The sequence below is a fragment of the Brachycentrus maculatus genome, unplaced genomic scaffold (genome assembly GCF_059751285.1).
Source record: "Brachycentrus maculatus isolate JH-2025_06_01 unplaced genomic scaffold, ASM5975128v1 h1tg000485l, whole genome shotgun sequence".
NCBI classification, from domain to species: Eukaryota; Metazoa; Arthropoda; class Insecta; order Trichoptera; family Brachycentridae; genus Brachycentrus; species Brachycentrus maculatus.
This window is the reverse complement of record NW_028281232.1, coordinates 190,001-215,268: the sequence shown is the minus strand read 5'-3', so window position 1 is coordinate 215,268 and position 25,268 is coordinate 190,001. Positions and strand designations below refer to the sequence as shown.

Below are 25,268 nucleotides of genomic sequence, written 5' to 3'. Positions count from 1 at the left end.
TGGTATTCTGTGCAATCAAGCGAGCTGAGATATTAAAGTAGTCTCTTTAAAAAAATAATAATTGGAATTATGTGTACTTTCCTTCTACCGTTACGTTGGCAAATAAGGGGTTAACATCCCTACACTAATGCCGTTATTATTCCAGCTTCCGAAATGGGTGTTTATTTTCAAACGGATTACAGACGTGATTTCACCCTGAACACACAGCTTTCATAATTTCGTTTCATTCCATCAGAATTAAAACATCGTATTGGTGAGGACGAGCAAATAAATAAATATTTATTTGTTCATTGTTTTGATTTACATACTACATCCGCGTCGACGACCAAATTATGACGTTTTATTTGTGTGATGACATGAATTGCTTATATATTCAGTTCTTTAGTTTTTTGGACATGTTAGAGATGTCATATCGCCATTGTCATATATGTCAGTTTAGAGACTAGAAGGAATGTGTATTTGATTACGCATTTTTTCGACTGTTGCACGGTATGATCGATAATCCTGAAATTATCCGGAGCATTGGTCTGTATGTTCCCAATACTTACCTAAGACAGCGTCGGCATAGATTGTTTCACATTCCTATACACAGGACCAACCTGTCGATGGTTATGCCTGTAGGAAGAGCTACCGCTATGTTGAACAGTATCACATTGGATATTGATCTGTTATATGTGTCCGAAGGAGTGTTCCGAAGCCAGATTCTTCTACACATTTAACAATAGTCTTCTTGCTTACTTTTCAATTTGTTTTTTAATGTATACGCCTTAAATGTTAGTTTGTAATGTATATAATAATTATTGAATAAATTGAAATTGAAATATCGCCATTGCCAAAAGTGTCATGTCTAAGTTAGACAACATCTGGAAAGACCGAGATGTGAGTAACAACTCCAAGATAAGGTTTGTCAGGAGCTTGGTCCATTCAATTTTGCTCTATGCTGTTGAAAAATAGACCATAAAAGCAAAAGAAAGGAGAAAAAATGACGCCTTTGAAATAAAATGTTGGAGTCGCGTGCTCCGAATTCCTTGGACAGCTAGTCGCACCAACAAGTGCATTCGTCAGGAGTTACACTTGGATGGCTTGACTCTATACGTGGTAGATTCTTCAGTTCTTTGAACACGTTGCGCATGGCAATGAGGATAGACTGGAATGACTGGTTGTGATTGGTAGCCTGGAGGGAAAAAGAAGGACAGAAAGATCCCCACACGACGACCGATCAAGTTAAGACAGCAGCAGGCACCTCGGTGGTGATGGTTTCGAAAAATAGACTGGAATGGCGAAAGGAGGTGACGTTTGTTGTTGCAAACCAATCCACAAGATTTGACCATCGACGAGAGATAAAATGTGCCATAAAAAAAACTAACTAACAAACTAGCCATCACGCCGCTTCCCCGCAGGGGTAGGCAGAGAGAATAGAGCGCCACACCACTCTGTCCTTGCAAACATTCTTCGCCTCTTCCACGTTCATGCATCTCCTCATACATACCCGCCGATTGTTACGACTCCTAACCTGACCACTTTCAAGTATTTGGCATACCTGATCGTGCCATGTTTTTCTCGGTCTTCCTCTGCTTCTTTTCCCACTAACATTCGCCTCATAAATTTGTTTTACCATAAAGTTTGTGCCATAAAGTCGCAGCATAAAACATTCAAGAATGTTATAATATAGACTACCTTTACACTGTGGGTTTATTTAAATTTTTACATAAAAAAAATGAAAGTTGCCATGTGGGAGAGTGCCTTGCAATATATAAAATACAATACAAAATTAGACGCATCATTTAGTGGAGTTAATGTGTCATCCCACATATACTGTCTTACCATTGTATGATTTTAAACACATCGCAATTTCGACACATGCAGTCCTTCAAAAATGAACAATCGTGAGATGAATCGGTAAGTTGATAACCTATATTCGTAACTTTTATCTCAATATCCGTAGACCTTTGATAAATAAGAATAAATATCATATTATTTTTTTGACATTTCATCAAAGATGAAGAAGAATATGGGCATTTACGGGGCTGGTCAAAGGCTGGTTTGAGTGATCATATTCTTTTTCAACTTTGATGATAATAATAATAATAATAAAACCCTTATCCGCACCCCAATGGTGCATAGGGCACTGCGTCATATAAACGCAGTGTCATCTTGATGGTTTACACAGGAAGGAAAGGTGATCAGCCCTCCGCAACTTTGATGAGATGTAAAAAAATAATATGAAAATAGCTCCTTTAATTGGAGATAATCCAGATTTTGTGAACAAGTATTTGGACATACTCAAAATGTTGTAAAGTTTAATTTTTTGCGTTATGGCCCTTTAGCATTTAACCAGCGATATTCATATACTTATAATAAAAGCACACCAGTCGGCCCGCCAGGCCGATTCGGGCCTGGAAAAGCGGTACATATTTTAGTTTCGTGATTTCACACACAACAGCGCGGTTTCCCTTCACCGAATCCAGTTTCTGTACACCCACGCGCAAAAATCTATGCGGATCACTCTTGTCACGTGACCGCTGAACCATTCAGGCTGCCTGTAACGAAAGAGTGCTCTATTCGATAGAAATCAATATTTACTCCGTTCGTACTTACATGCTCCATTCAATGATTTTTTTCGCGCCTACATGAAACGTGTTTGAAAGGAAAATAAATTTTGTGAATTTTATTTTTAGAATTCATATGCGAATCTTACCAAAATAACGTTTCACTAATGGAGTAGGCTATATGTATATGCATATATATATATATATATATATATATATATATATATATATATATATATATATATATATATATATATGTACATATATATATATATATATATATATATATATATATATATATATATATATATATATATATATATATATATATATATATATATATATATATATATATATATATATATATATATATATATATATATATATATATATATATATATATATATATATATATATATATATATATATATATATATATATATATATATATATATATATATATATATATATATATATATATATATATATATATATATATATATATATATATATATATATATATATATATATAGATATATATATATATTTATATATATATATATATATATATATATATATATATATATATATATATATATATATATATATATATATATATATATATATATATATATATATATATATAAATATATATATATATATATATCTTTATATATATATATATATACATATATATATATATATATATATATATATATATATATATATATATATATATATTTAATCTCGGTGGTGTAGTAGTTAAGCGTGTTAAACTACTGTACTGGAGGTTCTGGGTTCAATTCCAAAGTTGTTTGGGGGGGGGGAGGGGCTGAAAATATTTGTTTAATATTAGCCTGGACTGGTCTTTGAAGCGCGGGAGTGATCATCTTGCCTTCCTGTAAGTAATGATCAAGATAACACTGTGTTAATACAATGCAGTGCACCATTGTGAAAAAGGTTGGATGAAGAATATTTACATTCAAAATTTCATAATTGATGGCGCAACAATCAGCCATACTTCCAAACCTGTGACTTAACTATGAGCCTATCAAAATTGCATATAAACCATACATAAAGATCCAAAATACAAATTAATGTAATGTAGACGTTCATTAGTGTGAATGATTTTCCGAAACCGGTAGTCACGAATAAGTGTTAATGAAAGTGGTATTACAAGTGAACAATAGATTACAAGGGGAGTGTTTTTTTTTTCACCAAGTAAAATTAATATTATAACAATGATGACAATAATTGACAATATTTATTTCTGGCTCATAAATCAATTCATTTAAATTTTATCCTATTTCATTATGGATCGATTCAGCATTAGCTTAAAGGAATTCACCATCATCATCATCAGCCTGTGTCCTTCCACTATTGAACGTAGGCCTCCCGCATGAGTCTCCATCCTCTTCGATCCTCCGCCTTCCGCATCCAGGTCACTCCCGCTATTCTTCTTATATCGTCAGTCCATCTTGTAGGGGGTCGGCCGATGCTTCGTTTGCCAGTTCTTGGGCGCCATTGCAATACTTTTCTTCCCCATCGACCGTCGTCTCTTCGACAGATACGTCCTGCCCATGAATTACATGTAGATTATTTAAAAAAAACTTGTTTCATACAATTTATTGAGTTTTATTTCATTACATACTTTAAGTTTAGAAAACACAGTTGTTGTTTAAACAAGTCATGTGTAATGAAATAAAACTCAATATGTGGTATAATACAAGTGAAAATAAGATTAAATTATAAAGTAGATGTTTCTCTAAAAAAATGTTTGTACACGTGTAATGTGAAATTAATAAGTCTTTTTTATTTTGTTTCAGAGTGCCTCCTTCGATGACTTTGACGATGTAAACTTGGGGCTTCAGAGCTTAGTAAGTAAGTTTTAAGACAACCCCGTAAAATTTGAACAATTTACAACATTTTGTCATTTTCAATGGCTTAATTATTTCAAGGCTCAATTTAAGATGATTACAAATTAATTATGTCAACCTGTCCACAAATTCAATTTAATATACCAATTTCTGGAAACAACTTTATCATCTCAATTGAAGTGGAAGATTTTTAATTAAATGTTTGAAAAAATCCTCATAATTAATTTCAAAAGTTGCCTCTCTTCGCTGAATTTCTTTCCTTCCGTGTCACATAAAAAAATATTTTTGTATAGTAATATGTTTAAAAGTAAGAATAATTTTTTTTTTATTGGCACTGATTAATATATAAAAGGAAAATTTTTACTACTGTAACGATCTTTCATAGTTATTCACTGATTTCTTTAAAACTCTTACACTTTATTGCATTTGAATACGTGCGTGTTAAATCTATATATATATATATATATATATATATATATATATATATATATATATATATATATATATATATATATATATATATATATATATATATATATATATATATATATATGTGTTATAGAACAAATTTTACGGGTTATTATTATAAATATATATATATATATATATATATATATATATATATATATATATATATATATATATATATATATATATATATATATATATATATATATATATATATATATATATATATATATATATATATATATTTATAATAATAACCCGTAAAATTTGTTCTATAACACAAACCCACCACAACTGTTATTACCCTTAACAAGTCAAACCACAATTGATTGAAAAACTACTTTTTTGATGAAACTACAGTAAACAAATTTATGAGGTGAATGTGTTTGGTAGTAGAAAGCAGAGGAAGACCGAGGAAAACTTGACACGGTCTAGTACTTCAAATATTTGGGCATGGTCAGGTCAGAAGTCGGAATAATCGGCGCGTATGTATGAGATGTATGAATATGTAAAAGACGAAGATTATGTGCAAAGACGGATTGGTTTGGCGTTCTTTTCTCTTTGCCTACCCCGGCGGAGAAGCAGCGTGATGGTTAGTTAACCAGCCAATTAATTAGAGATAAATCACTTATTTTCCGATAGGGGGTGAAGGGTAAAACTGTTAACCTCGTGCGTTAGCCGCAAATTGCAGCGGTCTAAAAATCCGACGTATAAATTGGGTAACTCCAAACCGACGCAGTTTTCGCGATGCGTGGCCTATAGACGAATGGTTGCCGATAATTTAGGCAAGGCCGAAGTACTTGGCATAGGCCCGGCGTATCTATCACCGTCTCTTTGCCTAGATTTCTATGAAACCAAACTCTGTGTAAACGATCGTCCCTGATTAATGCGTTTCGACGTAATTCCTTCAATGTTGAAACATTACATCGAGACAGTTGAATTAATAAGACCAAAGACAAAACAACCAATTATAAACGTGTATTTTTTATATTATTCTTAACGATCTTGTCGACTTACAAACTTGTGTCGATAGGGTAGATGAACTATTCATGGACAGTTTGACGATAATATGTAGTTTTTTTTTTACAATTCATACTAGTACATGTTATATTTACATAACATATATATACGAGTATGAAAAAAATTCAGGTACCGTAGAACTGGGCTACTTGAATCTTGATGTGTTACTTGAGCCCAGTACAAAAAAATATTTAGATCTGTATTTGGTCTACAATAATGAACGTATCGACATGATTCATTGTTTCCCTGACATGTGACACTTATTGTCAAGATACGTTCATTATTATAGACCAAATACAGATTTAAATCTCTTTTTGTACTGGGCTCAAGTAACACATCAAAGTTCAAGTAGCCCCGTTCTATGGTACCTCTATTTTCAACACTCTCCTTATCATTCATTGTTCACTTTGTGTAATACCACTTTAATAAACACTAAATTGTGACTGCCGGTTTCGGAATAATCATTCCATCATCATGCCATTAAAATGAAATTGTTGCGGTCTGACATTTATACAAAAATAAAAATTTTAAACAAAGAAAAAAAGGGAAATTTTCTATTTGAAATAAATTGATATTTTTTAATCAATCTTGATTTTAAACATGTACAAATTTTTTTGGTTATTATAGTCCTTAGAAAATTTATTACTCTAATATTTTTATTTAATTTTTATAGATCGGGTTGTAACTTTATCTTGGTTTTATATATATATAACTTTTTTTGAATATTAGTGTCCATATTTTTGAAAAACATCAGACATTGGATTATATACATATTTCTGTAAAATTTCGACAGACGGCAGTGCCCTCAATTGACAGCATTCTAGGATCAAACGAAGCACCGAGATGCTCAAACTTACATCCTCTTTCATTTACAAAATTCATTTTTTTGTCTCAAGTTAAGACACATATCGCTCACTCCTTTCAAGAACGTCATAAATCAAAAATCGTCAATATTCAGTTGTGCATGTTTTCGGAATGCCCAGAAAATGTACTATATCTCAGCAAAAGAGGCATATTTTTAACTAAACATTTACCCGCCACAGGGCAGAAAGTGTTGTTTTTGCATTTTGAAGAAAAGGTATTTTTTAATTATTTTTTTTAAATATTCTAAATATTTTTCAAATGGAGAAAAAACCTTCAGGTTTTACTTAAAAAGATCTGTTGTGCAGTACAAAGTTCAAGAAGTGGCTTGATATTTATTTTTAATGCTTTGTATAATATTTATAAACTTTAAAAACGTTCTCCTGAAAAATACTGTTTTTTGATTTATGACGTTGTTGAAAGGAGTGAGCGATATAACAAAATTTTATATTCCTTCGAATAAACTCAAATAAATCTAAATAACAAATTATTTGAATTTTAGGGAAATATATATTTTTGTTGTTGTAATTTTGATATAATTTGCGATAATTGATTTTGTGTCCAAAATCGGTACGCCTACCCTATGTTAGTAAAATAACAGTGTGTAAAATTTGTTAAAAATATTGCGGACAAATTACTCAGTCCATCAAGGAAATCGATAAATTTGCCTTTGTCACAACAATAAACAATTAACAATATGTTGGACATTAATAAAGCCGGACAATAATTTATGTCCTAAAATTTTTGAATACATTTCAAACAAATTAAGATAAATTAAGAATATAATATAATTTATTAATAAAGTAAGATTCGACCGCCATCTATGGGCAAAGTGAGTGTTTTTATTAAAACAACAAAATAAAGACATATTTATTTGAACACATGTATGTGTGTGTGTGTGTGCATATGTATGTGTATATATATATATATACATATATATTTATATATATATATATATATATATATATATATATATATATATATATATATATATATATGTATATATATATATATATTGTGTATATATATATATATATATATATATATACAGTATCTACTCAATGAATTAGGGCCACGCAGAATTTCGCGCAATTTCTCAATTCAAACAGGAATAACTCAGAGAAAACCTTGAATAAAACAACATTGAATTTTATTTACACATGAACACTTTATTACGCTTAAATTATGCATATATTTTCATATAAATATAGTTAGTATTTAGTATTTCCACCTTTGGCAGAAATAACTGCCTCAATTCTTTTTGGCATACTTAAAATGCACTGTTTTATCATGTTTTTTATTTCTTCGTCTTCTGACCAAATTTTTTGAATATTTTTTTTTAGACAGTCTACTGTCGGATTTGGAAATGAGTATACCTTATTTTTTAACATGCTCCATACGTTTTCTATAGGATTAAGGTCCGGAGAATTTCCAGGCCAGGGGAGCAAAGGCAGATTTTTCTTAGACAAAAATTTTATTATTGATTTAGCCCGGTGGCAAGGTGCCCCATCCTGCATGAAGGTGTATGGACCTTCTGTTGGGTCGAGTGTATGGTAGAAGGGCAATAAAATTCGTTCGAGGACCTGCTTATAGGAATTTTGGTTCATTGTTCCTTCCACGAAAAACAACGGCCCAGGTAAATTGTTAATAATACATGACCATATCATTGTTGCAGGGGGGTGTTTCATAACTTTTACCACACAGGCCTCATTGTAACGTTCCATTGGTGTTCTCCTGAAGAATCGACGGCTCTCTGTCACGGCTTCTAACCGGCACTCATCACTAAAGATGACCTGAAAAATAATGAAAATTTAAGTTTAATTCAAATATATGAGTTTATTTACTAAAATGATATGTTGAAAATTCAATTTAAATAAATACCTTTTTCCAATCATCTACCGAGTAATTTCGATGTAGCCTGGCCCATTTTAATCGATCCGCTTTCATTCGTGGTGTCAATTTTGGTACTTTTACAGGGCGCCTGCATTTCAGATTTACTTCGTAAAGACGTCGCCTCAGTGTTGATACCGATATATTTATACCCTCTTCTTCCAATTTTATTTTTAATGTTTTTGCTGATGCACTACGGTTTTCTAAGGCACTTTGAACGATTTTTCGATCAGTCCTCGTTGTTGTTTTTCTAATCCTACGACAGCTCTTTCGCCGATTGCTGGTGGCGGGTGACTGATTTTTTATTGATTTTGAAATTCTGTCCACTGTTTGACGAGAAACGTTTTCTTTTTTTGAAATTTCTCTATTAGATAGTATTTCTTATTTCAGTAGCACTATAACACTAGACTTTTTTTCCTCAGAAATGTCTTTACTTTTTCCCATTTTGTCCTTTTCAAAAAAAACACTTGTGTTTACAAAAAAAAATTATACTTTATGAACTAAAATTAAAAATTAAGTTTTTTTCACAAGACACGATAACTATATATCCTCTCTGAACAAAACAACAACCAGAACTCAAGAAATTTCACTGATAAATGAGATAGGACTATTTTTTGAACTTTCAACTATCTGTCTACCTGTGCTAATTAGGGACCTTTCTCAGAAAAAGGGTTTGAAATTTTGTAAAGGCTTAAATAATACAGGTAAATTTTACATATTATTGAAGGTAATATACATGATATTAGATGTCAATAGAAAACTTAAAGTATTTATGTAAAATAAATATAATAATCCAAAAGATTTCAGAGTATTCAAAAAAATAATGGGTGGCCCTAATTCATTGAGTAGATACTGTATATATATATATATATATTTATATATAAATATATATATATATATATATATATATTTATATATAAATATATATATATATATATATATATATATTTATATATAAATATATATATATAAATAGATGTATATATATATATATATATATATATATATATATATATATATATATATATATATATATATATATATATATATATATATATATATATATATATGTATATATATATATATATATATATTGTGTATATATATATATATATATATATATATATATATATATATATATATATATATATATATATATATATATATATATATATATATTTATATATAAATATATATATAAATAGATGTATATATATATATATATATGTATATATATATATATATGTATATATATATATATATATATATATATATATATATATATATATATATATATATATATATATATATATATATATATATATATATATATATATATATATATATATATATATATATATATATATATATATATATATATATATATATATATATATATATATATATATATATATATATATATATATATATATATATATATATATATATATATATATATATATATATATAAATATATATATATATATATATATATATATATATATATATATATATATATATATATATATATATATATATATATATATATATATATATATATATATATATATATATATATATATATATATATAAATATGTATATATATTTATATTTATATATATATATATATATATATATATATATATATATATATATATATATATAAACACGACTAGTCTCGAAAATTGATGCCGTGATCAACTGGTTAAAATATAAAACTGTTTTAATTTTTTTTTCACATCTTAACAAAGATGAAAAAGAATGTGGTCTAGGTATTAATAGGGCTTATAACCTGCCATAGGCTGTTATTAGCCTGATAGTGATCTTTTTACACACGTGCAATATTCGCCAATTCTTGGAACTCCTACATGTATATTAATCTCATGACAATATACGTGTGAGTTCACCAGAGACATGTATGGTAAAATAAGGAAAGCTTTTATTTAGTAGATACCCTTTTATTTTGAAGTCTGCAAGATCCTAACCGGATTAATTTATGTACATAATGGGAAACGTCTTAAAACATGATTGAAAAATTTTATGTAGCTTATAAATTGACCAGTTATTTTATTCACATCATTTTGGGTGTTAAAATACTTGTTTTCAAATCTACGTTTCCTTCACATAGGACTTATTTACTTTTACATTGTAAAAAGTTGTATTTTCACTTGTAATAAGAACATCCGTAGTTTTTGAAACAAGTCGTGTTTACATTGATATACTCAAAAGTGGTCATAAACAAGTATTTCATTAATTTAAAATATTTCAACCATCATATTTTTACACAAAGTCAAGGCCAAACAATAAAAAATACATACTCATATTGTATCGCTACATATTAATAATATTTTTTTCAATTAAAGGTCACAGTTAAAAAAAACATTAAAGGTGCGTTTTTAAATGCTAGTTTTCCATAAAGGCGTTAATTTTTAATGGCGAGATAAAATCTTTTGGATCTTTATTTGCGAATTTTGGTAAATTTGTGTTCTTATCGGTGAATGTCATCATTTGACATCTAGTAATATATATTGTGTTTTGTTGAGCGTCTTCTAATTGCCTTCTGATTTTATCGAGTTTATGCTTAAAATATTCAAGGTATTTTATACCTCTTAAATACAGATATCGCTCACTCCTTTCAAGAACATCATAAATCAAAAATCGTCAAATTTCAGTTGTGCATGTTTTCAGAATGCCCAGAAAATTGACTATATCCCAGCAAAAGCGGCATATTTTTAACTTTATATTTACCCGCTACAGGGCAGAAATTGTTGTTTATGCATTTTGAAGAAATGGTATTATTAAATTATATTTTTAAATAAACAAAATACTTTTCAAATGTAGAAAAAATCTTTAGGTTTTACCTGAAAAGATCTGTTGCACAGTAAAAAGTTCAATAAGTGGGTCGATATTTATTTTTAATACATTGTATTTTTTTTACACTATAAAAACGTTCTCCTGAAAAATCAAGTTTTTTATTTATTTATGACGTTCTTGAAAGGAGTGAGCGATATGTAAACACTTAAATATCCGGGTTATTTTGTGTTTGTAACCTTTTTAACAAAAGGAGTCAATTTATATTACATATTTTTTTAATGAAAACTTTTAAGCTACGTAGGTACGTTTTATCGTATGTATATGAAAAATTGAATAAAAAACGTAGTGATGATTATTATAAAGACTGCCGACATTATTAAAAAAAATTGTACAATTATTCGTAGAAAAAATAAGTGATAATGTATTTAAAATACTTGGAGTCGAAATAATCAGCGGGTATGCATGAATGTGAGAGAGGCAAAAATTGTTTGCTAAGACAGATTGGTATGGCGTTCTATTCTCTCTGCCTACCCATGCGGTGAAGTGGCATTATGATTAGTAATTTAGTTAGTAATAATTAAAAAAATAATGGTCATCATTTTGAGTGTTTCTAAATCCTTGCCTACAAATCTACTTGGGAGTTTATTTTAAAAATATCGAGATGTAAAAATAACTCTCATAATATAATAAGTCCAAGTTTGTGAACTAGGATTATTGTGAATAAAATAACTAGCTAAATTAAAAGCTGAATGAAAAATTTAAAATCATATTTCAGGATTGTCCCAGTATTTAAGATAATTCGGTGAGGATCGTGGATATATTTAAGTAAAAGGGTATCTTATAAATAAAAGCTGTCTTAAGTCAATCATTGATACTGCTGTGAACTTACACTCCTGAGGTGAGAATTATCCCATTCTGGTCCTCCAAAATTAAAAAAAATCTAGATAGACAGTTACATTCCAATTGGAATAAATATATTTTGTCCCTTGCTCCACATACTGTTGTAATAGATACGAGTGACAAAAATGTAAGCTTGGAATTTAAATAAATAATACTTATGATCAAAAATGTGGAATAACATCCGACATGGTACCTAAGAACAAAAAATCGATGTCGAATGAGATTCGACATTGGACCAGTAAGAGTTTTATGATATATGTATTAGTTCCAAAAAATTAAATAAGGGGTTGTCAATTATGGGTAGAATAGTCACATGTTACACGTGTTTAAAATGATCACTAGACCAGCCTTTGAACAGTCGTAAGCCCCGTTTATACACAAACTTCCATATTTTTCGTAGAATTTGTTGTAATCTCAAAACGTAAGAGTTCAATAAATTTGTGTTTATAATTTAAGTTGTAAATGTTCTCAAAAATATGAAGGATATTTTCCGTATATTATTAATGAATCTCTTTCGCTAGTCAAAGGATGTAATTTCTCATTTCTGATCCTGTGGAGAGACGTAAAGGGATATTGGGATGATTATTATGCTAAAATCCTCCCCTAGTACGTACACCCCTATCTAGGCCTTGAATAATATTGGAACATCTCGGCCTCGTACATAACAGGCATAACGTTTCCTAGTAATCCTTTGCAAATGACAGACTTACTAATAATAATATGACGTCAAAGGATATTGAATCCTCATCGAAATATCAAAACATCATAACGTTTGATTATAATTATTACTGCGAGGTTTATACTTACTTGGTATTTGAGGGATTTGTCATTATTAGTACAATATTTGTAAATACTGAAAGATTATTTGAATTGCGGAAAAAATCAAAGCACTTTTATATCAGTGTTTGAAGTGGAACCAATAGTTTTGAAATTAGAGTGTTTAAATTGAATTTTCACTTACGAATTACATGAAATGAAAGTACAACATTTTGAGTGTGTCCAAATACTTGTTCACAAAATCTGGATTATCTCCAATTACAGGAGTTATTTTCATATTATTTTTTGACATCTCATCAAAGATGAAGAAGAATTCTTCTTCATCTTTGATGAGATGTCAAAAAATAATATGAAAATAACTCCTGTAATTGGAGATAATCCAGATTTTGTGAACAAGTATTTGGACACACTCAAAATGTTGTAAATAAATTATCTGGTTAAATTATAAGCTTAATAATAAAAACGAAAATGGTATTTTCTGGCGTTTCTCATGTGTGTGATTATAATCCAGGATTCGGATCTCACATACTAATATAAGAGTTTCTGCTTAATAAAAAAGCTTCTTTACATCTCACCAATAGATGTCTCTAGTGAAGTTCTAGTGATTCATGAACAAGGTTTCTAAATTGATTCATATATATAGAACTTCCAAGAATTTGAGTAGTGTGGTTGTAAATAATGGGTAGAATTGGTGAATGTTACACGTGTGTAAAGTGATCACTTAAACCAGCCTATGACGGTCCTAAGCCCCGTAAATGCCCAGACTTCCATATTCTTCTTCATCTTTGATGAGATGTCAAAAAATAAAATCAAAGTACCATTAAACAGAGTAAATTCGCTTAAAAGTTGAAATAGACTATAAATCAATTAAAGTTGGAGCTTAAGTAAAAACATGATAGTAGTATTGCATAAACTGAAGCTGGATTTCAGAGTGACTTGGACGTTAGATAAATAAATAAAAAAAAGTGAATTTAAAGTTAAGTTTTACATGGTAAATCTAAAACTTAAATTTAAATTCAAATGTACTGTGATACGTGTTTGGCTGCAAATTGCATCATTTTTGAACTCCGTAATGATGCGGAATGCATTAAAACACGTGTCACAATAATTCTAAGAAAAAGTCATATTGACCAAGTAAAACTTAAATTAAAAATGGATAGGTTTTTCCAACTCTAATGTATGTATGTGAAACATGGAGTTGGCAAAAGAAGGATGAAAGTAGACTGAATGCAGTCGAAATGTGATCTCTCAGAATAATATGCGACAAAACGATGTATGATAGATGTGCGAATAGTGAAATAAGGAAGGAATGCAAAGCTGAGATAAGCATTATCGATAAAATTAAGAGAGGTGTGTTGAGATGGTTTGGACATGTGGAACGAATGAGTGAGGAAAGAACGGTAAAACAAATGTATGAGGCGAATGTTAGTGGGAAAAGAAGCAGAGGAAGACCGAGAAAAACATGGCACGGTCAGTTATGCCAAATACTTGAAAGTGGTCAGGTTAGGAGTCGTAACAATCGGCGGGTATGTATGAGGAGATGCATGAACGTGGAAGAGGCGAAGAATGTTTGCAAGGACAGCGTGGTATGGCGCTCTATTCTTTCTGCCTACCCCTGCGGGGAAGCGGCGTGATGGTTAGTTAGTTAGTTTGTTTTTAGGTTTTATCATAAAGTGACTGCCGAATCAATTAATCATAACATAAGTCAATTGTCCAAACTATTTTTATAAAAGATATCCATTTACATAAATATTTTAGTCACTTTTGTGGGAATAAATTCGAATAAAACACATGTAATTTAATATTATTTTTAGAATTACTGAACAACGGAGTCATAACAACAACAAAACAACCAAAGAGTATTGACAATAATAAACGGTTAATAAATTCTGGTGAAAATCTTTCCCTATATATGAATATCGCTTACTCCTTTCAAGAACGTCATGAATCAAAAAACTTGATTTTGCAGGAGAACATTTTTAAAGTTTAAAAATATAACACAATGCATTGAAAATAAATATCAACCCACTTATTGAAATTTTTACTGTGCAACAGATCTTTTAAGGTAAAACCTGAAGGTTTTTTCTCCATTTGAAAAATATTTAGGATATTTAAAAAAAAAAAATTAAACAATACCTTTTCTTCAAAATGCAAAAACATCACTTTCTGCCCTATAGCGGGCAAATAATAAGTTAAAAATATGCCTCTTTTGCTGGGATGTAGTACATTTTCTGGGCATTTCGAAAACATACACAACTGAAAATTGTCGATTTTTGATTTATGACGTTCGTGAAAGGAGTGAGTGATATGTATATATACATACCTACATATAATCTATGTTTTTTTCATGTGCGGTTGTTTTTAAAACGAGACTTTTATCACATTTTTTACAATGTCACATTTGGGTACCATTTTAATTTTGTCGCTTTAAAAGATGTGTATTTTCAAGGCAAGTTTTGTCAGGGCGAAATCGTCGGCGAATGTAAGTTTTCCATTTGGCACTCAGGTAATCTGAACTTTAACAGTCTTACTGAGAAAACACTTCCAAGAACTTCTGAGCTTAGCTTTTAGACCCTAAAAAGGGTCTTTCCGTAGTCTCGCTTTATAGAAACGTATTTCAAAACAACGCCGTAACAAAAGCATGATAAATATAAAAGGGGGTAAGTGATGGAGGAACAAAGTCTACAAACATATCTGGGAAAAATAACAATAAACAAATGTAAGTCGAACACAAATAAATTGGCAAAACACAATTTATAAAAAAAATACAAAAAAAGTTGTTCGAAATTTGCTAGATGACTGATCGAGTCACACGCTATTTACTGATTTTCATCCAATCGGTAAATTGAAATTGACATTTTTTTGTAGATTAAAAATACACTGTTAACTTTGTGGTATAGTAATATAACAGTATATTTAAAGTATTGTTAACTTGTGGTGTGGTAATATAACACTCTATTTATCATTCATCGTTCACTTTGTGCAATCAATTAGTATTTTAAAAGTCGTATTACACAAAGTGAACGATGAATGATACGGAGAGTGTGAAATTGACATTGTTTTCCAGTATGTGAAATAATCTGAAAAGAATAAATGTTAACATATTTATTTTTATTTTTATTATAAGCTTTAAATAATAGTTCCAAAAAATATTACAAATTGATTCATTACCTACAAATGTCTACTCATAAAATATCTTATACTAGTTTCGCTGTGCCTTTCCGAAAAAATACTAATTTATTTTGCTTGGAGATGGACATGCACTCAATATTTATTCATTTTACTTAATGAAAGATGTGTCTTTTTTCTTTGGCTCCGGAATAAAATTAATATTCGATATTGTGCTTCTAAATTTTCTTTTTGACATTTTCCTTATTGCAGCAAAATAATTTATGATTCTACAACAAAATTAGACTATTAAGTTTAAGAAGGTTGTTAATATTGATTTTTTATCAAGAAATGGAGTGAGAAATCAATGAAGGGTAATTTGATCAAATTCACGATTTCGCCGAATTTGGTGATTTCTACCAAATTAATGAATATGTTTTGTTTCAGAATTCAACATCAAATTAAAATATCAATCATTTGAAATGTAACGATCTTGTATTGAAAGCTTTTTTTCAGAATAGCGATGATATTATTCAATATAAATTCAAATTGATTGATATAATCGTATTATAAAAAAAAACTGGTTTCGACACAGCGTCAGAATGCTAGTTTTCTAAATAAATAGTTATTTATAAATTACACTGATGGATAAATGACATGATTTTTAATAATTATTTGTATGAAAAAGAAGTGTAACATTCAGCAATTCTACCCATTATTGACAACCACACTACTCAAATTCTTGGAAGTTCTATATATATGAACCAATTTCGAAAAGTTATTCTTGAATCCTTAGAACTTCACTAGAGACATCTATTGGTGAGATGAAAGGAAGCTTTTTGTTATTGAGCAAAAACTCTTTTATTAGTGTGTGATATCCAAATCCTGGATTATAATCACATAGGTACATGAGAAACGCCAGAAAATATCATTTTCATTATTGAACACACATTTAAAATGTTGTATATATATATATATATATATATATATATATATATATATATATATATATATATATATATATATATATATAATATATATATATATATATATATATATATATATATATATATATATATATATATATATATATATATATATATATATATATATATATATATATATATATATATATATATATATATATATATATATATATATATATATATATATATATATATATATATATATATATATATATATATATATATATATATATATATATATATATATATATATATATATATATATATATATATATATATATATATATATATATATATATATATATATATATATATATATATATATATATATATATATATATATATATATATATATATATATATATATATATATATATATATATTTATAAAAATACCAATTTTTTTATTATCATTAATTGATACATCTCTTCTGATTGAATACGTAATATAGGAAATGCCTTTGGCAAACGTTGAAATCGTATAATCTGTGGGTATCGGATGTTTAATACATTATTTCACTGTCATAATTTATGTTTGTGGTGGGTAGAATATGTCAACAAAAATAAACTAATCTCTTTTTTGTCGAAATAAAGCTCCGAGGCAATAAATAATATGTTTGTTTGTTGACTTTTAAAATGGCCTCCATGTCGAAAGCTTGGCATTAATCGCAATTAGACCAATTGTATTTTCAGCTCACAATAGAAGATATTTATCGAGGGAATAAATAATTTTTAAACGTGAGTCTAATTATATTTTTAGACATTAATCTTTGGGCACATTCTGAGTAGGTACGCGGCGTAGTATAAACCTGGAGTTAGCATAAAACAAAAATTAACTAACCATCACGCTGCTTCCCTGCAGAGGTGGGCAGAGAGAATAGAACGCCACACCACTCTGTCTTCGTAAACATTCTTCGCCTCTTCCACGTTTAAGTAGGTAGGTACGCGGCGTAGTATAAACTTGGAGTTAGCATAAAACAAAAATTAACTATTTTTTAATAGATTTATATTATCCACTGACACTTCGTGATGGAATTGCATTTTTAATTTATTATTAGATTAAAACCAATATTTTTAGCTTTTCCACTTTTTTATTTGACCAGCGACCTTGACCAGCGACCGGGTTTCGTCGTTACCGACATCATCAGACTGGTCTGATGATGTCGGTAACGTTATCAGACTGGTCTGATGATGTCGGTAACGACAAAACCCGGTCGCTGGTCAAATAAAAAAGTGGAAAAGCTAAAAATATTGGTTTTAATCTAATAATAAATTAAAAATTAACTAACCATCACGCTGCTTCCCTGCTGAGGTGGGCAGAGAAAATAGAACCCCACAACACTCTGTCTTCAAAACATTCTTCGCCTCTTCCACGTTTAAGTAAGTTAAACTTATCTTGTGACCCTGTTTACCAGTATTCTTATCAATGTACGGATAGCTCTTGCCTAGAACTTCTCACAAAAAAAAAAATTATAGTTAGGTACTTTTATCATAAACAGTAATCCCACTCACAAGTAGGAATATGAAAACAAATAATAAGGTTGGAGCATGAGTAGGAACACAATAAGCTGTGTTACATAAGCCGTAGCTAGATATCAGTCACTTGGAGGATAGGTAATTCCAAATAAAACAGGAGAGCAGTAATTCAGAAGAGGTCACAGGCACGTTACGCTACTGGAATACGGTATCCTCCAAACGTGATCACATACCCTACCAAATGGCAGTTCAAAAGTCTTCCAAATGCCCAGACTTGAATATTCATTTTATTTTCGTTAAGATATCAATAACGAATATATTTTATAACATAAATAAAACTAGAACAAAGAAAACGCATTAGACGTGGACATATTTCTTTTAGCCATACCAAAATGATAAAAAAGAACGATAAAACGATACAAAGTATAGCTAAAATCTATGTCACGAATCGTTTATCTCTTAAAACACGCTGTTTTCTATGAATTGAATAAATTTTCGAAGATTTATTCACATAGATAAGTGTCATATTGACAAATGTGAAACTCACTAAAGTATTGCAGAATTAAAAAAAAATAGTTTAATTTTGTCGCTTGAGTGAATTTTTTCAATAATAAATTATCATTTAAAATTCATATATTCTACTACAATACATATATATATACAACTTTTTTGGTGGTATCATATTAAAATAAGGTAGATTTATAACTTTATTTAAAAGCACTATATTTAAGTAATTTGCAAAAGAAAGACTACTAAAGAATTCCATTAATGATTCGGCTGTCACTTGGTGGTAAAAAATATCAATTTTTAATTTCAATTTCACATGATGGATACCATTTAAAAAATCTACGATGTTACGTGTTTCGATGCATTCCGCATCATTGTCAAACACCGTATGTGAGGCTAAAATTTTTTGATGACTCAAATCGAGTGACTGTCTCAAGTGAGTGAAAAAAAAACAGTAAAAAATTGTAGAAATTATGACCAGAATTTGGTTGATATTAGAAGCAAAAGAGGAAAATTTGACATGATTAAGTATATCAAATACTTGAAAGTGGTCAAATCAGGAGTCGAAATGCACGAATGTGGAACAGGCGAAGATTGTTTTCAAAGACAGAGTGGTGTGGCGTTCTATCCTCTTTGCTTGTCCCTGCAGAGAAGCAGCGTGATGGTAAGTTAGTAAGATCGTTCTTTTATTATTAAATTTGAAGGATTTGAGAAATTGATAATTCTTACATCTTGACGTAAATATTTTTTGTCCTGAAAGTTTTTACGTTAAATCAACCCTTCTTAATAATTAAAACTGAATCCTTCACTTCTTCTTGGTGTAGGTCTTGGGGCATGTTTTTAAGAAGTTTTTGTCTCTTGCGTTTTCGATTCTCAGCTGTCAATCCAGTACGATACGGGGTAGTCTGGATAGTTCCATTCATTTTTACTATATATATATATATATATATATATATATATATATATATATATATATATATATATATATATATATATATATATATATATATATATATATATATATATATATATATATATATATATATATATATATATATATATATATATATATATATATATATATATATATATATATATATATATATATATATATATATATATATATATATATATATATATATATATATATATATATATATATATATATATATATATATATATATATATATATATATATATATATGTATATACATATATATTTATAAATATATATACATATATATATATATATATATATATATATATATATATATATATATACACATATATAAAACATATTTATTGCATGTTCGTGTATGAATAGTTCTGACTAGGCACCATAATGACGCTAGTGTAGGATGATTAACGATTTAGAAGTAAAGTTTATTAGTTCACGAGCGTATGCAACAGTCTGAATGTTTAATTAAATCAACGCTCTCCAGTGGCGAAGATATTTGTACACAATACCGGCCAGATATAGAGCTTTGTCTTTTTTTAAATTCAATTTCAGTTGCTGTCCGATGTGAGCGACGGTGAACTTAATAATATTTGATATACACGGTGTGCCACAAGTCGCGCACTGGGTTGAGTTATTAGTTTTTTTTGCATTGTCACTGTCGTAGTCAAGGTCCAGTGTTCGATAAGTCGCAATTTAATTTTCTCTAAACTCAGGTAACATTTTACGTTTATGATTTTTTTCTTACTACACCCTTTTTGTGTTGAAAAAATCAGTTTTTCTTTGAAATAATAATATAGTTTTGAAAAGAAAAGAGTTATTCAACGGTAAGCAGTTAAAAAATTATAATAATATTCCAAACATTTTTCTTTAAAAAATCGGGCATGGAAAGACATGTAACCTTTATGTATTAATTTTAAATAAAACATAATTTTTTTCAGTCTTCTAACTTAGTAGACTAAAAAAATCTGTGTTTGATTTAAAATTAATACATAAATTAAAATGGAGTTCTACAAATTAAACGCCTAATCAAAAATAAATGACATGTTAGTTCTTCGGCGGTTGCCTTGCGAAAATAATCGATTTTATGAGACGAGACGTCTTTGTTTCGCAAAAGACTATTTGAACAGAATAGGAGTTAGTTTTTTTTATGTCTTAATGTTCAAACTAGCTATCCATCACACTTCTTCCCCTTAGTAATATATTATCAAAATTAATAAAATGTTGACAATTGATTAAAATTGTTGTAAAAAAATCTTTGATATTTTTCGCAGATACTTTGTGGCACATTTAATAAACATGTAAGTACATGCGTAACCATGATTATGACAAGGTTCTTTTCAAAACCTGTTGGAGAAAAAATCTTCTTCTTCTTCTTCTTCTTCTTATTGTAGGCCTTACGGCCTGTTTTTAAGAGGGATTAGCCTCCTGCCTCCTTTATTAAGTTTGGAAAAAGGAGTAATCGTCGTTTTGCGGTCACCCTATACACGGTAGGAATCTCATTTTACGTATTCTCATTTTGATACCCTCAGGTAATCATTTGAAGAAGAACGCCAAAATAGTTGAAGAAATATTTAGATTACATACGCGATTAACAAAATGGCTTCTTATTCCATAAGCAAACGTTTGTTTTCGATTAAACAAATATAATAACGGTCGTAAGTGGAATAAATTACATCATCTGAATGAGTAATGGTAATTATCATTGCTGTAGAAAGTTTCGCTTGATGATATTAAAGCAGTTACCATTAGTTTGAAGAAATCATGATTTGGATGAGAATGAAATCATGGTTTGTTGTGTAAATAGCATAGAATCTCGTTTGGCCTCCCACCAGTAATTCTATATGATAAAAGTTATATGTTTATTATATTATCAATATATTATTCAAGTTTCTGACAAATTTCTACCCTTTACGAACTATCAAAATTAGTTCCTTCCGAAGAATTTCTAATCTATCCCCGAAGGATACCATCGGTAGGGTTGGGTTATTCAATCTCTGTTCACTGAACCAAACCGGAAGATTATACAATGATGTTCAATGCACTTAACCGGTGTTCGCTCGTTAACCGATCGTATATTATAAATGTACAACTTGTCATCATTTTATTAAATATTTTAATACCATTTAAGGCTTCGTACCGAAAATTTCAAATAAGGTTTTTATTGAATATTATAAGTCTCAAAGGAAATACATAGACGGCATTATTAGTCACTAACCCCCTCTGATCTTGAGTAACATTTTGATTTTGAAAAGCCACCCAGAATGAAAAAACAAGATTTAAAAAAAAAAAAATTGACAGAAAAGTAACATTAAGTATGTGTCTTAGACCAAAGGAGAGCAAAAACAATTTTGTGAAATTAAATAACTCATTTGTATTTTTATATGTACATATCTTAATAAAACTAAATAAGTATTGCAACTACAGCTATATCCTTTTGCCAGATTATGGAATACACTATTTTAGACATTTTGTAGCACAAACTTTTACAAACAGTTACATTTCTATTATAAATGATTTTTAGTAATCAAGAATTCTAGTTTGTAAAATTGTTACGTTTTGGTGCGATTTAAGGATTTTATATTGGTGTAACACTGGATTGGTTGCGTTTTGTTGTAACTTTCATTAAGATTTTGGTAGAATATAGTAAACAGAACAGATTTGCATTTATTTGGATTTTTTATGCAATTTTGGAAACGTAACTTTTTGGTGGAAGGCAAGGCTGTCCGCCTCCGTAGTGTAATGATACCGTTCTGGAGGTCTCGGGTTCGATTTCCAGGGAGGACAAATAAATGCAAGTGAATTTTTTACTCTGATATTTATTCAATATAACCTTGGACTGGTACCTGGAGCGGAGGGCTGATCACGTTTCCTTCATGCGTTAACGATCAAGATAACATTGCGTTTATATGGTGCAATGCCCTATGCACCATTGGGGTTTGAATAACTTTTTGGTGAGGACCCTTACATATGAGTGTGGTCTAACACATCTGTAGTTAAGGTAGTTATTGCGTTTCTCACAATCCATCGCATTGCTTTAAACATATCCGTTTGGGTATTACTAGATTTCTTCTCAGGTGAAGATATTACCCCCAGGCTGCTCTATTCACAGGCTCCCACAATAGCCAGCGACGCTATCACAGCATCTTTGTATTTAACCGAATTAATGATGGTACCAATTTATCAGGAGAACATAATAATTGAGAAGGCGGGGACACCACGGTAGTCCGAGGCAAATCGGCGCTTTCTACGATGCACGCCTGTAATAACACTATAAAAACAACCCCGGATTTATTAATTACCTAAGTGGAATTTTTCTCTTTTGATGGTGCTAATTAGATATAATTTAAAAAGTTTAACGAGCTTATTCTATATACTAGACATATTTAACCATGTATTTCTATGACTCAGTTTGGTCAAATGTAAAAGAAAAATATTTAATAGATACCATACTTTTTTATTTTGCTAAATTTCAAAATTATTACTAAGCAACCAAAATTTAATTTTTTAATTTTGGTTTTCCTTGCTAAATACGTTTTTTTCTTAAAATCTATTGTGACACGTGTTTCGATGCTTTTTGCATCATTCAAACATTGTATATGCATCAAAACACGTGGCATAATACATTTAATGAAATAGTGGTTTACAAATATTTAGCAATTAAAAATGGATAGATATTACTGTAAAATGACTGCCAAATCAATCAATGAGAAAATATTTATCTTTAAAAGAACAATGCAATAGAAAACATTGGATATGATAAATCACAGCTACTGTCAAGAAGCACGCTTTCCGTCATGAGAAATGTTCGGTATTGCGTACGTTGCTGTTATATTCAACAGATGGCGCTGCTCCAGCGGTATTTATAAAAACATATTTTTTCTGCATAAAAATAGACGTATTCGAATTTAATATTGTGTCAACATTTCAAAGCAATCGGTGAACACTTCAAGATTTTTAGCAAACGAACATTAAAATTTAATTTATTTTTAATCTTCGATGAAATAAAACACAGATCAAAGTATTTACCATATATAGAAATATACATATAAGTATACATGAACGAAATCCGTTTACTGGTCAAGCAAAATAAAAGTGGAATTGCTATGAAGTTGCAATTGTTTGTCTAATTTGACTTTTAAAAAAAAACGAATCTAAAGCATCAAAGTATGGATGTTATTGAATAATTCTTTCGAATATTATCTAGCATTTAAAGAATGATATTTTTATCATAATTTATGGTTCAATTTGTTATCTTTTGTGTACGTAAAAACACGTATTCTAATTGATAGTTTGTACGCCCATCTCCTCTACCGCCGATACTAAATGGTGCTAGTATAAGCGTATTCGGCCCGTTCGCCTAAGGAAACGTCGAGAGGAGAATTCCCTTTACAAATGTCAGATAGAGATCTTTTAATTGGACTCCGTTGTTGGCGAAATCGACGAAAAAACACGTAATTGTTTCGTTCTCACATTGTTTTAAGGCCATTTTTTTCCATCGAGGAATTCCGGAGCATCTCAAAACTGACGACAAGAAGATAATACCACTTCTGTTTTAATTCTCAGAGATACTTCCCCAGGCGTTTTGTAAATTGCTTACCAATGACTCAAAATATAAATACAGATATAAAAATGTACACAGCGTTTGTTGCGGGTAAAAAATTACCGTTGAACTTATTGCAATTATAATCAAAAGAATGTTAGATTTTTTCATAGTAATTTCGTCTTTTTCATCGTGTGTCGTGTCAGGTCCCCTGGCCTCTACGATGACTTGAGAGTAATTGTCCTTGTCTTGGGTAGCTCTAAACAGCACCTCCACTATTCTGACATGCTGGTTTAAGTGATCACTTTATACACTGCGTAACTGTTACCATGATTGACTACCACATGACTTAAATTTCAGAATTTTGTATTAATTTTTTAGCATAATTAACTCTCTAATAATAAATAAATATTTCTTGAATGTTTTTCGCAGATACCTTGTGACTCATTTTATAAACTTTATAAAATTAAATAACTTTGTTTTAACCACTTTTTTATTATAAGTACACTTTGACCTACCCGTTTCGACAAGAACCCT

The 25,268-nt window shown here is 29.3% G+C and overlaps 2 long non-coding RNA genes across 2 annotated transcripts in view; one reads left to right on the top strand and one right to left on the bottom strand.

Moving 5' to 3' along the window:
• LOC148302051 (uncharacterized) overlaps positions 1-25,268 on the top strand; it is a 319,967-nt gene that overhangs the window by 119,618 nt on the left and 175,081 nt on the right. The window lies entirely within an intron of this gene.
• On the bottom strand, positions 7,924-9,115 carry LOC148302052 (uncharacterized). Its single transcript, XR_015838710.1, has 2 exons — positions 8,657-9,115; positions 7,924-8,568 (listed from the first exon to the last, which is right to left on the bottom strand). It is a non-coding gene; the product is annotated as an uncharacterized LOC148302052 (long non-coding RNA).